The sequence below is a fragment of the Phoenix dactylifera genome, chromosome 14 (assembly GCF_051530095.1).
Source record: "Phoenix dactylifera cultivar Ajwa chromosome 14, Ajwa_hap1_PhDact_Kaust_v1.1, whole genome shotgun sequence".
NCBI lineage: Eukaryota > Viridiplantae > Streptophyta > Magnoliopsida > Arecales > Arecaceae > Phoenix > Phoenix dactylifera.
The window spans coordinates 5464868-5482214 of NC_143203.1; positions in this window are offsets into that span (position 1 = coordinate 5464868).

Genomic DNA, 17347 nt, shown 5'->3' on the forward strand with positions numbered 1-17347 from the left:
ACTCAATCAAATTGAGTTCATTAGCAATCTAATTTCTAATTAATCCTCCAATAATTCAATAATTATTTTAATGCAATTTTTGCTTTGGATAATTTGTCAATCGAATTGACAAAATTATCCCTGAATGATTCTTAATCATGAATCAGCCATTTGATCAACCTAGAAACTTCTATGCATGTGACCTCATAGGTTCGAACCTAAGCCAGTAGTATAGGAATGTCTTCCTATACTAATCGATGTGACCATCTAGCAATGGTATCCGACATCCGGATAGGCCGAATATATGCGAAGCAAATATTCTGGAACCCTGGACTATGGTTACTGTATAATTCAATCCCTTTAACTCCTAATGCCAGGATGACTTAGAGCCCACTGTCAACCCTATAATTAGTACATTCATTATGTGATTAACTTTAGATATCCCGTGACTCCTCACTGGAATTACCCTAGCCAAGATTTTGCTTAATTAATCACAAGATATTATCTCCTATTTCCAGGAAGGATTAATTCCATCTCGACTCACAACTGACTACGCAAGTACTTGACTGCATCCAGTGATCTTCCGTCACTGAATTAGAAATTCAGATAGTCCGGTACCCATATCCCCTTCCGTCACTGAAGTACAGTGAGTTGCTTACTAGTCACAGGTTGCGATCTCAGGTCAGAGGGTCAAACTTATACTCATATCCACTCGGAACATCTCTTGACAGTAGAGCGTTCCGGAATTGGTCACGTTCGGTAAAATGTACTCCTACACTTCACCTGTGTGGCATACCAGTGTCTCCACACTTCTTGGTTAAGAGGGCAACCAACGTATATGTCACACGACGACCTAATCTCGATAATGTTGTTGTCCTAGTAACAACATATCATTTGGTCGCGAACAAGTTTAAGGACTAAAAGATAAATCCTTCTTTCTCATGACATAAGTCCTAAGGACTTCATATATAAGAGTTCATTTGAAGATGAAATGATGAATAATGCCAAATAATACTTTATTAATTTATCAATTTATTTACAAAATTCAATCATCAATATGCTGATGATTGACATTTAGGATACAATTCCCAACACGGATGCGGCTGGAACGGGCGGAAGAAGATGGATTTTCTTCTTTGGCCCACGGATGGATGGAGTGCTAAGTCGGAGGAGACGCGGGCTAGACGTGGGGACGCGCGATCGCTTGGGATGTTGATCATGGAAAAGCGGGCGAGACCTGATCTGGAAGGGAAGATACTGGCACGCTGGCTGGCACGGGCTGGAATCACAGTTGGGCTGAGACGGGATGAAGGGATCTATTGTGTTGGGAAAACTCCTCACGGACGGCTTGGGATGTTGCATCTGGAAGCCACATGCATGGAGCGAGCGCGTGGATGGAAGGTGATTCTGGAAAGCTGGCTGCATCGCGGGATGAGCTCCATCACGTGAAGATGCTGGCTTGACTTGAGCTCGGGCTGCCGGACATTGGGCTCAAACCCAATGTTATTGAGTTTCTTGGATTACTTGCACTCAAACACAAATACAACGTTAATTAGTTAATTTTATTATTAATGATTAGCTATAATACTAATTAAGATGGTATGACGATTGCACTTTTGTGCTCTCATCAGCATTGTAACAAGAAATAAAACTAGATTAGTTGTTAAAGAATATAATCAAGAAGAAGGAATTGATTTTGATGAAACTTTTGCATATGTAGCTAGACTTGAAGCTATTAGGTTATTACTTACATTTGCATATTTTATGAACTTCAAATTATTTTAAATGGATGTCAAAAGTGCATTTCTAAATAGTTTTATTATTAGAAAAGTTTATGTAGAACAGCCATCCGGCTTTGAAAATTATGAACTTCCAAATCATGTTTTTAAATTGAACAAAGTACTTTATGGTTTAAAACAAGCTCCAAGAGCTTGGTATGAAAGATTAAGCAACTTTCTAATAAAGAATAATTTTTTAAGAAAAAATATTGATAAAACCTTTTTTATTAAAAAGAAAAATTCTAAAATCTTGATTATGCAAATATATGTTGATGATATTATATTTGGTGCTACTAATGAAAATCCATGTGAAGATTTTGCTAAGCTTATCCAAGGTGAGTTCGAGATGAGTATGATGGGTAAACTCAACTTCTTTTTTGGACTCCAAATCAAGCAAACAAGAGAGGGGATCTTCATCTGCCAAAGCAAATACACTAAAAAAATCTTAAAGAAGTTTGGCATGGAAAATTCAAAGCCATTAGGTACTCCTATGAGCCCCTATTGTAAACTAGAAAAAGATGAGCAAGGTAAGTCTATTGATTTGAAATTGTATAGAGGCATGATTGGTTCTCTACTCTATCTTACCACTAGTAGACCTGATATAATGCATAGTATTTGCACGTGTGCAAGATATCAAGCAAATCCAAAAGAATCACACCTTATTGCTGTTAAAAGAATTATAAGATATCTAATAGGAACTCAGAATTTAGGTTTATGATATTCTAAGGCATCCACAATTGACTTAATTGGCTATTCAAATGCTAATTTTGCTGGTTGTAGATTAGACAGAAAAAGTACTAGTGAAACATGACAATTTCTTGGGACAAACTTAATCTTATGGTTTAGCAAGAAACAAAATTCAATAGCACTATCAACAGCTGAAGCTGAATACATAGCTGCTGAAAGTTGTTGTGCCCAAATCTTGTAGATTAAGCAATAACTTAAGGATTTTGGCATAAAACAAAGTAAAATTTTCATAAGATGTGATAATACTAGTGCCATAAATCTAACTAAAAATTCTATTCAACGCTCAAGATCAAAATATATAGAAATCAGATATCACTTCATAAGAGATCATGTTCAAGATGGAAATATAAAAATGGAATTTGTGAGCACTGAAAGACAAATTGCAAACATTTTCACTAAACCTCTTAATAAAAAAACCTTCTGTAAATTTAGAGGAGAATTGTGAATTTGTCATCCATTCTGATTGATTATTGATGTTAAATTGCTTATTCTATTTCGTGAACTTGTTACATGGTTTTCACATGATTTTTAAAGCTTGAATTAGAGCAAATTATCTCTTATACAGCTTGAGGAGACGACTCATGTAAATGAGGAGTCGACTCATGTAGTAAGGGACGACTCATTACTTTCATGAGTCGACCCCCGACTTACATGAGATGACTCATGAATTAGAGGAGTCGACTCATGTAGTAAGGGACCACTCATTACTTTCATGAATCGACCCCCGACTTATATGAGACGACTCATGAATTAAGTGAGTCGACCCATATAATTTACTCTCTCTGAAACTTTAGCCTAGAGACAACCCTTCGTTTTTAAAACATTTATGTGCTTTCAAACGGTTCTTCAAAACAAAAAACTACCCAAACCTAGAAAACCCTCTCCAAGGTCCAGATTGATACTCCAATGGCACCAAGAAAACAGCTCACTTCCGGACCAAAGAGAAAGGAGGTTCTTGTGCATTCTAAATGAAGGACCAAGGCCAAGGTAGACCGGGCAGTGGATCCTCCTCGGGAAGAAACTCCACCACCTCAGCTAGATTCGACTCCTTCATCACTTTCGACTTCGATTCCGAAGCCAGAATCTCTCTTCACCAGAACCGTCTCCACTGGAAGGAGAGTCAATTTTGGGTTTCTGGAGAAGAACAACTTCCATCTATGTCAGAATCTGAAGGAGATGGGATGGAAATACTTGTGCTTCTTGAACCTTCCAATGTATCCGGACTTGGTACGTGAGTTCTACAGCAATGCTAGATTTGGACAAGGTCAGATCTCATCCAAGGTCAAAGAGACTCCTCTCCTAATTTTAGAAGAAATTCTTGGAAATGCCCTTAGGGTTCCCACTGATGGAGAAAGTTCAGATCACCTAGAGGACCGAAAAGCAGGGGTCAGCAACATTCTGAACAAGAAACTTTCAGAGGACTGGACAGAAGTCAATGCAAACCAGTTGAATGCAGAGATGCGTTTGCTGCATCACATAGTCAACAAACTGATGTTCCCGAAAACTGGAAGGTTTGACTATGTCTCTAAGAGAGACATATTGGCATGCACCATGTCATCCAAGGTCTTCCATTGAACCTTCCCTGCATGATGATCAGATACATGGAAGATCAAGGTCAAAGGAAGGGAGGTTCACAAAGGCAAAGGACCTCAAGAGAAAAGTGGTCAAGAGTCTCCAAGGCCACTTAAAGAAAAAAGAACTGCCATTGAGATCCCTTAGAAAGCTGCTAGGGTCAATCCACCTCCACCAGTCCAAATTTCCACTGTTCAGCCACTTCGACTTGAGAAATGGCAGTTGAAACTCATTGGTGACAATATCATCAATGCATTATTTAACTTCGGAGTCTGCTGGAATTCTGTTTATGATCTCACTAACTTGACCAAGGAGATAAAAGTGGAACTTCAAGGATTGAGAACACTTGCAGCTAATCAACAAAGAAGAATTATCGAGATTACAAAACAGTTGAAGCAGCAAAGAAACTCAATTCAAGGTTCACTGCAAGAACTGAAGGAGGAGCACTCTCATCTCTCTGCCTCCCTCTCTGCTCTGGCCTCCAAAGTGGACAAGCTGATAGAAGAAAAGAAGGAAGATCGGTATGGATCTTCAACCTCATCAAAACCTTCAGACCTAGACTGAACCCTTTTTTTTTCTTTGTTTTTTTATCAAAACTATTTTTATATTGTATTTGTCTTCATACCTTTTTAGTACTTTTGTATTTTGATTAAAGATATCAATTGTATTTGATTGTGTACTTCATCCTTTTTGCAATGAATATGCTTATTCTTTATCTCATTGCTTCTTTGCTCTGATATATTAGTACCTTATTGGCTCTGATCTTTCTCACTTTAACAATATCATTAACCCTTAATGCTAAAGATCAACAATTTTTTGTTGATGACAAAAAGGGGGAGAAGATATGAAAAGAATCTTAAGAAAAGAAGAAAGAATCTTAAATAAAGAAGACTGTTAATTAAAGAAGAATGTTAATTAAAGGGGGAGAAGAAGAGAAATGAAAAACAAAAAGGACAATCTTAAATAAAGAAGTTTTCTGCATAAGTTAATTGTTTGCAATTGACAGGGAGAGCATCTAGTCTGTGAACTTGCTAAATTAATGACTTTAAATGTTATAATTATTCTAAACTTTACTGTAAAATTCTTTTAGACTCAATGGTTTGTCATCATCAAAAAGGGAAAGATTATTAATCCTAAAGGATGAATTTTGATGATTACAAAATACTTGAGTTAATGTTGTATACTGATGTTGTTGTCTTGATTGTGAAGATCGAAAAGTCAAGAAAAATCAAGAAGAAAAGAAGCACTCCAAACTTTTTTTTCAAACACTTCATTGGATACTGTTCTAAAAGAAAACCCCTAAGTGAAGAGGACATGTTAGAGTCGACTCTAGCACGGCAGTTGCCTACTGGCACAGTAAATGAGTCAACCCATGCAAGACTTAAGTCAACCCCAGTGTAGTTCAAATTTCACAAAGAGCTTTTGCCGCCTGAGATATTTCTTCATGAGTCGACTCCTGAGTTTAAAGAGTCGACCCCCGATATCAATGAGTCAACCTTTGTGTTTCAAGAGTCGACCCCAGCTCAATCTCAGCTTTGGTAGAGCTCTTGAAGACACCTGAAGACTGCTCAACCACCTTCTTTCAGAATTTGAATGAAGTAACGAATGAAGAACGCTAGAAATATCTTTTCGTTTGAATGCACACCTTGATTTTGCAAAATATCCCTTCTTCTGATGAATAGTGGCTCTTAAATATCTCTCCAACCTCTATTAGTCACTTTCTAGCTATTAGAATGGAGAAACTAGCCGTTTTTAGCCGTTGAGCCTCAAAATGTACTTCTACAGAACTAGTCGTTATGCTGTCAGTCGTGCTTGAGTCGACTCGGATTTTGCTGGGGTTGCCTCGAGCTACTGTGCCACAGCCTGGGGTTGACTCAAGCATTTCTAGGGTCGACTCAATCTTAGCTGAGGTCGACTCTAGCTTAGCCGAGGTCGACTCTGATATAAAATTCAGAGAGCAATATTTCTGATGTTTCAGGCTGCGGTCGACTCAACTTTTTCTGGAGTCAACTCGAGCTACAGTGGGGTCGACTCTAACTTTCTTAAGATCGGATCTGACAAAAATTCTAGAGAGTTGCTTTTCTGATGTTTCAAGTTGGGGTCGACTCTAATTCTTTTGGGGTCGACTCCAACTCTATGCCAAAAGTTCAATAGTGAGCCACAGTGTGCCAAAGCATGCCAAATATATCAGAGTCGACTCCAAACTTCTTGGGGTCGACTCTAATCCTGATTTTCTATATCTTAAGACAAGTTTAGCACATAAAACCAATAAAATATATTGCAATTAATTTAGGATGCATGGCACATACAAGTTTCATCTCTTTAACTAGTAAAAAGATAGAATTGCCCCTTAATAAGGGAAGTTCACTCTTAATTTTGTCAAACTAAAAATTAGTTTTTTTTCTCAAGTTCTTCTAATAGATTTATCCTTCGATGAGTTTTTGAAGGTTTTTTAAAATGTATAGGAAGAGTATATTAAGAATGTATCGATTGTGCAGAATGTATCAAGGATGTATCGCTTCTTTCTTCTTGAGTGTTTATTTACTTGATCAATTAAGTTAATGGCATTAGCACTTCCATATGGCCTCAATGGCTTTGTAGACATCAAAATAATACCAAGATTCTCACGGTAGAACTCAAGCATAGAGCTTTTTGGGCTATTAAAAAGTTTAACTTCGATATGGCAGCAATTGGTTCTAATCAAAAACTCCAACTCAACAAGCTTGAAGAGTTACGCAATGAGGCATATGAAAATGTCAAAATTTACAAGGCAAGGACTGAGGCTTTTCATGACAAATCTGATCGGTTCTTTCAATTTCAAAAATAAATCACGCAATAGCACGTATCCTGTAAGATAGTGATTACGGGTGTCGGTCCACAGGGATTGGAGACAAGTTATTTTTCTTTAAAAATTACTTCAAAGGGCATACGCTAGAGTAAATGATAAAAACTAAAAATTAATATGGATGTAATAGTATGAATTATCTATGGGGAGAGGTATTTAGGGCTAGAATCCATCGATAGATTTATATCTGTGATGCTTTCAATGATTGAGTTGTATTTAGGACTTGATTGCTTCCGACTACAAGCCAAAGCAATCATAAAAAAAATTATAACTAATTTCCAGCATGAATCATCTAAGTCTAGCACAAAATATCTACTCTAACGATAAGCATGACCTGTCTAACCTAGTATGATGCATCTGATCATTAAATCATTAAACATGAAATCAATGTCACATGAATATCTCCTCCAAACCACAGGTGTTGGATTCGATGAAATAGATCAATCTATGTAAAATATTTTATGCAAGATAAACGATTCACATAAATTGAATTAATCATAAGATCAATTAATAAATTTTTTATCATGCAACAATCTTACAATACAAACTCAAGTCAATAAAAATGAAACGAATACTCTTCTATAGCTTCGTCAAACCCCTAAACCGAGGTTTAGCTGCTCATGGTGCTCGTCATCTCCATTGGTATGCTGAAAGACTCCTCTGCCATCTGCCTCAAATCCTTCCCCAGCCTCTCTTTTATTTTTTTTTTTTTTATTCTTCTTTCCAAGAATAGAGCATCCCCTGTTCTTGGCTCTCTTTCTTATGAACCGAGCTCTCCCCTCTCTTCCCAAACCGAGCTATCTTCTCCCCTATTCTTTGGCCCAACCCCAATCGAGAGCTCCCCTGTTCCTCTGCTCTTCCTCCTTTTATAGATCCCCACCAAAGATTAGCCAGTGATGGATCCATGAAGAGGATCGTCCGGGGTGCTCATTCGAGAAGGGGGAATGGATCATGGGCTGCTGATTTCGGGGCGTGATCCTGGAGGGCAGATCGTGGACGAAGATGATGAAGGGCGTCAATGGCTGGATCTCGGGGTTGATTGCAGATGCTAGTGAATGCGGAAGGGAGAAGAAGGATGCGGACATGCTAGGATGCGATCTAATCTTAAAACAGGGGAGGAAATCTTGCTTGAGTCACGAACGCTGGGAAGATTGCATTGCGGGAGGGGATCAAATCTGGAGCAAGAAATCTAGGAGGATGATCTTTGCCATAGTTCGGATGTTGAAGACTGATCCGTTGGTGATTGCAGGCCATTGCGAATGGGAGGAATCCGGAAGCAGAGGATACGCTGGGAGGATGTGGAGGATATCTCGGATGCGGAAGGGACGCGGAGAAGGCTTGGATGGTTCGGAGGCTTGGAGGAAATCTGGAAAGTGATCAGTTAATTTCAATTTCAAAAATAAACCACGCAATAGCACGTATCCTGTAGGACAGTGATTATGGGTGTCGGTCCACAGGGATTGGAGACAATGTATTTTTCTTAAATTACTTCAAAGGGTATAAGCTAGAGTAAATGCTAAAAACTAAGAATTAATATGGATGTAATAGTATGAATTATCTATGGAGGGAGGTGTTTAGGGCTAGAATCCACCGATAGATTTATATTCGTGACGCTTTCAATGATTGAGTTGTATTTAAGACTTGATTGCTTCCAACTACAAGCCAAAGCAATCATAAAAGAAAATTATAACTAATTCCCAGCATGAATCATCTAAGTCTAGCACAAACCATCTACTCTAACCATAAGCATGACCTGTCTAACCTAGCATGATGCATCTGATCATTAAATCATTAAACATGAAATCGATGTCACATGAATATCTCCTCCAAACCACAGTTGTTGGATTCGATGAAATAGATAAATCTATGTAAAATATTTTATGCAAGATAAATGATTCACATAAATTGGATAAATCATAAGATCAATTGATAAATTCTTCATCATGCCACAATCTTATAATACAAACTCAAATCAATAAAAATGAAACGAATACTTCTCTATGGCTTCATCAAACTCCTAAACCGAGGTTTAGCTGCTCATGGTGCTCGTCATCTCCATTGGTATGCTGAAGAACTCCTTTGCCATCCGCCTCAAACCCTCTCTTGGTTTTTATTCTCTTTTCTTTTCTTTTTTTTTATTTCTTTCTCTTCAAAACAGAGCATCCTCTGTTTTCGAACCGAGCCCTCCTCCCCTTTGAACCGAGCTCCCCGTCATCCTCTTATAGATCACCGAAGACCCGGTGATCGATCCCGAGAGAGGAGGAGGCGTGATGCTGGGAATGATCTCGCGGAGGCTTGATTCCTGTTGCACGCGAGATCGCTGGAGAAGGGCGTGATGCTGGAAATAATCTCGGGCTTGATTGCAGAGGCTGGTGAATGTGGAAGGAGAAGAGCAGCGGAGGCGGGGGCATCCGTGATTTGGGGATCTTGAATCCGGAGGAGACGCGGACGGAAACGGGATGCTGGGTTGCAGGAAGGAGGGATGCGAGCTGGAAGGAGCGGATCACGGCTTGGATCTGGGAATCCGGACTCTTGGATGCGGAAGACGCCCGGCTTGCTGGAAGGAGCTGATCGGAGGAGCTGGATCTCGGCTGCTGGGAGGTGGAACGGGCTGTGTCACGGGCGAATGGCATGCGACAGATGCGGCTAGCACGGGCGGCGGATCTGCTCGCGGGATCGACGGGAGGTAGCCGTGGATGGTCGGGATGCTTACAGGGAGGAAGAAGATGAACAGTGGGATTAGTTTTATTATTATTTTTTTTTTGTAACACTATTCATATGAACATTGTTTACACGGAACACTGTTCATATGAACAGTGTCATCTCGGAACACTGTTCATATGAACAGTATTTTCAGCATTTCAGGAAAAACTCTTTTTCTTGCTCTTATTTTATCATGAAAATGGGCATATATGGATTTAAAAAAAAGGTCTCCCCTATTTTGCTTAGTTTGGAAATATGATACGGAGATGGAAATTTCTGAACCGTTGGATCACTTGGGGAGCCATGGATGGTGGACAGTGCTTGGGTGCATGCATGTCAGTTGGGCATTAGGCTCGAACCTAGTGTTATTGAACTGAAACATGCTGGCTGGTATGCTCGGTGTTGCCCAAGGTGACAAGCCAAGAGGGGGGGTGAATTGGTTTCTTCTAAATTTTGGTGCTTTAAATGTTTTCTTAATTAAGTGTGGTGGATGCTTCCTTAAACTATTTGAATGATTTAAACTAGTGCAAAGATAGAAGATGATGCAAGAATAAACGTAAGCACAAGCACAACACAAACACAACAATATATAGTGGTTCGGTGCTCTCCTTAGCACCTACGTCCACTCCCCAAGCATCCCCTTGGGAATTCACTATAATCCCGCGGATTACAGTTGGATTGTTTTCTGGGCTCACAATCCAAAAACCTTTGTTGGTTTTACGGGCTCACCAACGAACCTATACACTTGGTTTTCCGGGTTCACCAAAAACCTTTGTTGGTTTTGCGGGCTCACCAACGAACCTATACACTTGGTTTTCCGGGTTCACCAAAAACCTTTGTTGGTTTTGCGGGCTCACCAACGAACCTTTACAAAGTGTTTAACAAATAAAAAGAAAAGATTCAAACTCCTAAATGAGCATATAAAACAATATGAACTACAAAGAAGAGTTAGAAAGTATTTATCGCTTTGAAGTCGCTTTGCTCTTCTTTGTCAAGGATGCTTCACTCTTCAAGGGAGGATGGAGCTCTTGATGACTCTTTGAATCTGCTCAACCCCTTTCTTTTGACTCTTGAATGAAGCACTTGGATGAAGCTTGCCTTGCTAGGGTTCTCTCTTGAATGCACTTGATGTATTTTCCCAAAAGCTTGCTTCCTCTGATGAATACTCCCTCTTAAATACTTCTCCAACCTCCAAATAGTCCTTTCTGACCGTTGGATTGAAGAAACTAGCCGTTTATAGCCGTTGGGAGTCCAAAAAGCATTTCTGCACAACTAGCCGTTATGTTCAGCCCGTGTTTGGGTCGGCTCAACCTGTCCTTGGGTCGACCTAACCTTCACTTGGGTCGACTCAAACATTCCTTGGGTCGACCCTCTCAGAAACCACAGAAACCTCAATTTCAGCCTTCCTTCCCATGGGTCGACCCAACCATTCTTTGGGTCGACTCAAAGTTCACTTGGGTCGACTCAACTTCTTCTTGGGTCGACCCTCTCAGTAATTCCAGAGAACCATTTTCTGTCTGTCTTTCTATCTTGCCTTTGGGTCGACCCTCTCAGGGTTTGGGTCGACTCAAGATTGGGTCGACTCAACCACTGTGTGGGTCGACCCTCTCAGTAAATCCAGAGAGCATTCTTCTGTTGTGTTTTGAGGTTCTTTGGAGGTTGGGTCGACTCATGCTTACCTTGGGTCGACCCAACTCACTGTTCATTTGTGCCATTTTTGCAGGAGTGTGCCAGATGACTTCTTGATGTGCCGGGGTCGACCCAATCAACCTATGGGTCGACTCAAACCACACTTTGCTGCATTCTCAAGGTTAGATTCATCCAAATGAACAAGGCCATTTATCCATTTTCAATTAAACAAATATACTGAGAGTAATGAACTTATAAATGAAGTATCAATTTAACTTATAGCATGCTCTAGATAATTGCTTGTTAATCATCAAAATAACACTATCATCCTCAATCTCCCCCTTTTTGATGATTACAAAATAAAGAGTATAAGCCTATTGATACTTGTCTTTAAAATCAGTTTATAAAAGGGATTAAACTGCTGAATTTCAGCTTTTCATATATACTTGTGAAATCTCCTCCTATATCATTTAAATGTTGCCAATTTGACTCTTTGAATTGCTCCCCCTTTCATTTATAATTCATTAGCGATGAAACTTCAAAAATTTGAGATAATATGAGTTTCAGGCTATGTATCGGGGTGCGAGAGGTGCGTGCCAAATTCTGAATTTATGTGTGCCAAATTCTGAAATTTGATATAAATTTTTGAGTTGATCATTTTCATTGTTGCAAATTGCTCCCCCTTGGATGTATATGCTTTCCTATATGATTTTCAATTTGTTTTACAAATTATTTCTCTTTCTTTCTTTACTTCTCCTCTTATTACTCTTTCTTTACTTTTTCCCCTTTTTGTTACTCTATTTACTCTAAAGATATCTTTACTTCTCCCTTTACTTCTCCTAAGATACTCTTTCTTTACTTCTCCGCCAAGATGATCTTTGCTTCTCCTAAAGTACTCTTTCTTTACTTCTCCCCCTTTTTGTTATCATCAAAAAGATACATGGGAAAAAATGCAATAAATGATAAGCTTCAAACTTCATTGATCAAAATAGGAATCATTTTCATACATTCAGACCAAAAACAAAAGCAGATACAATGTTCCTTAATCAAAGTTTAAAGATGCATGATAAACACAAAATACATATGAGAACTAGATACATATCCTAGGCTCTAAACAAGATCATGAGACTCTCCCGGATCGCTTGGCTACGACTCTCTTGGGTCCCATTTCTCCAAGATCTTGAAGTAATCTACTGTTTGGAGATGATTGGAGAAGATTTGAGAGTGGGGAATAGGGTTTTCAGAAGAGGACAAGGGCAAACAGTGCCCTAGATAGCTCACGGGTCCCCCTTTTAACAGTGGGATCCCGACGTTGGGTCGACCCTATTCTGGGTTGGGTTGACCCAAGTGCAGTATTTTTCTTTTCTCTTCCTTTTTGCTTCTAAAAATTTTCCTTGCTTCCAATCCTTATAAATTCTTTCTGGGACAATGATACATGAGTAAGGAATCTATAGATAACAAGTTTGACTCATGTTTCATGGATTTTTAGAAATTGGAGGAATGTATCATGAGACTACTGGCTCCCTTTTATATTTCTTCAATAAAAAGGATCACATATACCCAATTCTCTCCTTAGCGTGCAGAATCTATCTTCACTCAAGGGTTTTGTGAATATGTCGGCTAATTGTTTTTCAGTACATATATGCTCAATACATATGTTTCCATTTTGCACACGATCCCTAATAAAATGATATCTTATTTCTATGTGTTTGGCTTTAGGAATGAGATATTAAGGATGTAAGCCAGAAGTGATCTCTAAATGTAGATTCCAAAGATATTTTTCAAATCAAGTGTAGATGGAATCTTTTTCAAGTTATTTCAAGGAGTATCAAGAATAATATTCAAAGAAGGCACGAATGAAAACTCAACATCTTTATATATATATATATATATATATATATATTAAGTATATAACAAGATGAGAGCAATCTAATTAATTTTCAGAGTATAGTATAAGAGCAAATAAAGATCAAAACTTATATACTCGAAAAACATAAGATTATGTTGAATCCTTAATTCTTAATGACTTCAAAGTTCTTTCATGATATAAAAGTATTGGAGCATAGATACCAAAATATGAATTTATGCAATGTAGGATATAAAATTCAAGACTTTGAAAGTTCTTTTAGAGCTCTCTTAAAAACTTTCTTTTACTCCTTTAAAGATCATAGCATCAAAATCAATTAAAATGAATTGGCTCAGGATTGAAACACCAAAGTGCAAGCCAATAAGAACTCATAGGTAGAATCCAAGATAAATTTTCAAAACTAAGACAGATGGAATCCTTTTCAATTAAATTTTCAGAAATAAATGATTTACCGATGAATACAGATGGAAATCCAACTTTCAAAAGATATTCAATGAAGCACAAAGTTTAATACCACTTCACATTTAGTATTCTTTGTCTCATCTTTAGATGCGAATTTATACGATTAAGTTCTATATGATCTCTCCCTCTGAAATTTTCTTTCTTCCCCTTAATTAATCATTCCATTTTGAGAGTTTTAGAATTTGTTCAATAAAATTGTCAATCTCGAAAATATATTTTATTTTCATAAGACTCAAGGTTTGAGATAAGACAACCTTTATAGAACTCATCTCAAGGTATAAACTTATTATATAATTAAAGCAAGTCTTGCAATATAAGGAGGTTCATCAAAATCAATCCATAAAATTCAAGGTATGCATCAAATTAAAGTAACTTTAGGATAAGATACTGAATATCTAAAGCTCCCCCTTAAAAGATGCATTCTTCTTTAATTATTCTTATCTTTTGTTGAATTTCAGATTTTAATGATAAACGTAAATAAAACTGAAACTTTATGATATCAAGAATGTAGAGTGATCTAGAATTATTCAAAATTTATAGCAATCACTCTTTTTAATCTTTTAAGAACAAGTTATGCTTCCTCTTAATCTTTGAGAAAATGTACTGAAATATTAATCAGAAAATAATTCATTTGAAGCTCAAATTCTTTCAAAAGCATTTACATTTTCTTTCTTTTAAGAATCATTTGAGTGAGCTGAAATATTTCTAAACTTAAGATCATTCACTCTTTTAATAATATATATACATATATATTTTGATAGAAGTCTTTAATAATGTAGGAGAGGCAAAAAAAATTAATTTCTTAGTCATAGTTTTTCAGCAATGTATATATGAAGCACCATAAATCTTTTTAATATCAAAATAATATCATATGTTTAGAACCATTTATTCGCAATCAAGATCATTGAAAAATACATCATTTAGACCAATTTCAGTACACTTATAAGATAAAAAATGATATGTTTCATATGCGTATCGGAGCAACCAACCAAGGTATCCAAAGTAATTCTATTTTTCTTAAACCGTAGATTTCATCTAGAAATCATATTGAGTTATTCCCCAAAATGATGCAATCATTGAAGTATATAATGAAAGTTACAAAAACGCAACGATAGAAGCATTTTTAAATTAAATTTAAGCTTTTATCCTTAAGGTGTGTTTTCAAGTGATCGAAACTTCATTTGGCTTTTCACAAGCTTTTTATATACTTTCATTTATCTTGTCATTCATTTCCTCATTTTTGAATTTCTTCCTTTAACCACTCAGTGAATATTCTAATTTTCATTTCTTTTGATTTTACTTTTCTATGCTCTATACTCTATTTGCTCCCTATCCGGTGGAGTTGGAAGGGGCACGAGGTACTACCACTAGCCTCCCTCTTGTGCCGTCCCTAATATGCCCTACACCGAATAGTTGGGTCAAATAGTGCCGGGTACTACCACTAGCCTCCCCATTAGCACCATCCCTATGATGAGCAATATAGAAGGGTTAAAATGTTCACTTCAAACTTTTTATGTAATTAATTACAGATTTTATCTCTTCCAAAAGGAATGTTCATATTAGTCTCACAAATGTGCCAAATATATTATGCTTGTTTTGCTTTTCCTAAAGATTGGAGTATTCCCTTGAATAATTGTTCATTTTCTTTTCTTTATCTCTCTTTCTTTTTATTATTTCAAGTAATTACATGAAAGAGCAGAATAAAAAATTAATCTAATATGCTGCATATAAATATATACCATGCAAACAGCATTTTCATTATGCCCAATGATTCATAGCTTATCACAAGTTATTTTGAATTAGAGGTTTGAGGCATAAGCTTGTGTATTTCATGGTTATGCATTATATAGAAAAAGGTAGTTTAATCACACCATGAAACAATTATTACTAGCATGAGAATGAAGCATGATATCAAGATGATCAACAATTAAAGGTTTAATCATGCAACCATATAATTTCACACTATTGATTTTGCTCAACTAACTCGCAAGAGAAGAGTTTAGATTACCAGTGCATTTAGCATTCTTCAAGCCAAATACCTTTTAGATTCTTTACACCCTTGGCTGAAGAAAATCTCTCTCTTTTTTTGTTTGCAAGGGAATGTTTATTGTATCTTTCATCGATGTGTCTTTCAAGTTGAAATTTCTTGCTCATAAATTCTGTATCATTAGCAAAATCTTTTTCTTTTCTTGAAGGCAATTCATTAGGTTCTCTAGGATACAAAAACATTCATACAACATATTTCTTAACTAGATGACTCAACATGAGACATGACAATAATTGAATTTGAGTCACTTTACTCAAGAGATTGCCTAAGTATAAGCAAGCACAAGTCACTTGAACTAAAGAGATAACTTCATTAAGTAAAATGGTTCAAGGACAAGCATGTGAGGCAATAGAAAGATTCATTAAAGTTAAATCAAATTTTTTTTTGTTTTCAGAATCAATTTAACTTAGATTCTATTTGCATAAGATAATTATCAATAAGACGTGCTAGCTAAGTTTTAATCAAATTATCTTAAACAGTTGTTTCTATCAAAATTCAGATTGTTACATAGAATCAAAATGATAAACTATATTCTCAATAAAGGATCTAGTTTTAATAAGAATAGTATGAATTGATATTTCTACAACTAGTATCTTTTCATTGAATTTTCAATATACATTGCTTGAAGAGTGATATCCAAAGAAATATTTGTTTTATCAGATTTGACATTATTTTCATAAGAACATATCAAGCATGACATGTATGACTGAAAAATATAAAAGATATACAATATATCATTTTCTATTTTTCAGAAGATCAAAAGGAGTTTTCTAATAGAAACCATATGTATGACAAGCAATGATGATAGCCTTTAACAGAAATCATTTAAGTAGATGACTATCATACATACAACATTGTCCTTTTCATTTCTTCAAGGATTCTATCAACCCTATTTTATTTATGGTGTTCTTGGTGTAGAAACAATTGTATTCAATATTATTTTCTGTGCACAACTTAATAAGAAATTGGTTTTCAAAACTATGCCATGATACAATTTTATTTTCATAGTTTGCAAACCTTTTTCATTTGAACCCTTTTTGTGAGTTTGTGCCAATGCAGAAAATATTTCAATTTAAGTGCCAAGAACAAAGCCAATGTAAGCTTTTGAAAAACTCAATGATGTAAACAACATCTTTAGATTTAGAAATTATTTTTTTGTTTGTTTCCTTAGTTAACATGCGTAGCAAACTTTTACCTTGCAGAAATTAATCTAAGTAAGTCAATGACAAGGTCTTTTGAGACTAAGTACATACTAGCATGAGTTAATGCCAAAATAAAGGTTTCTTTAATCTTGGTATTCATAGTGCATATATGAGACTTATAAAGCAAATCATAATATATTTCAGATAATCATATAAGGAATGAATGGTATAATAACATGATGAATTACATTCATACCTTCACGAAGGATAACCTAAGATTTCATAAGTATTATGCTCAATAAAGTTTTAGCATGAAATCAGCATCAACCATTTATATTAGAGAAGAAATTTAGATTTTGAAAAACTTAAAGGAGAAGGTTATACATATTCATTCATTGTTTTCTTATTATGATGCAAGCACTAGAAAGTTTCATGCTAAAATCGTTGAGATAAGATTTAACATATGAGGCATTTAAAAACTTTGATGCAGAGAGTATCGTAATTTCATAAAAAGATAATTTCAATACATGAAGTAGAATGTTAAACCTTATACTAGATTTAATGAATAAATTGAGA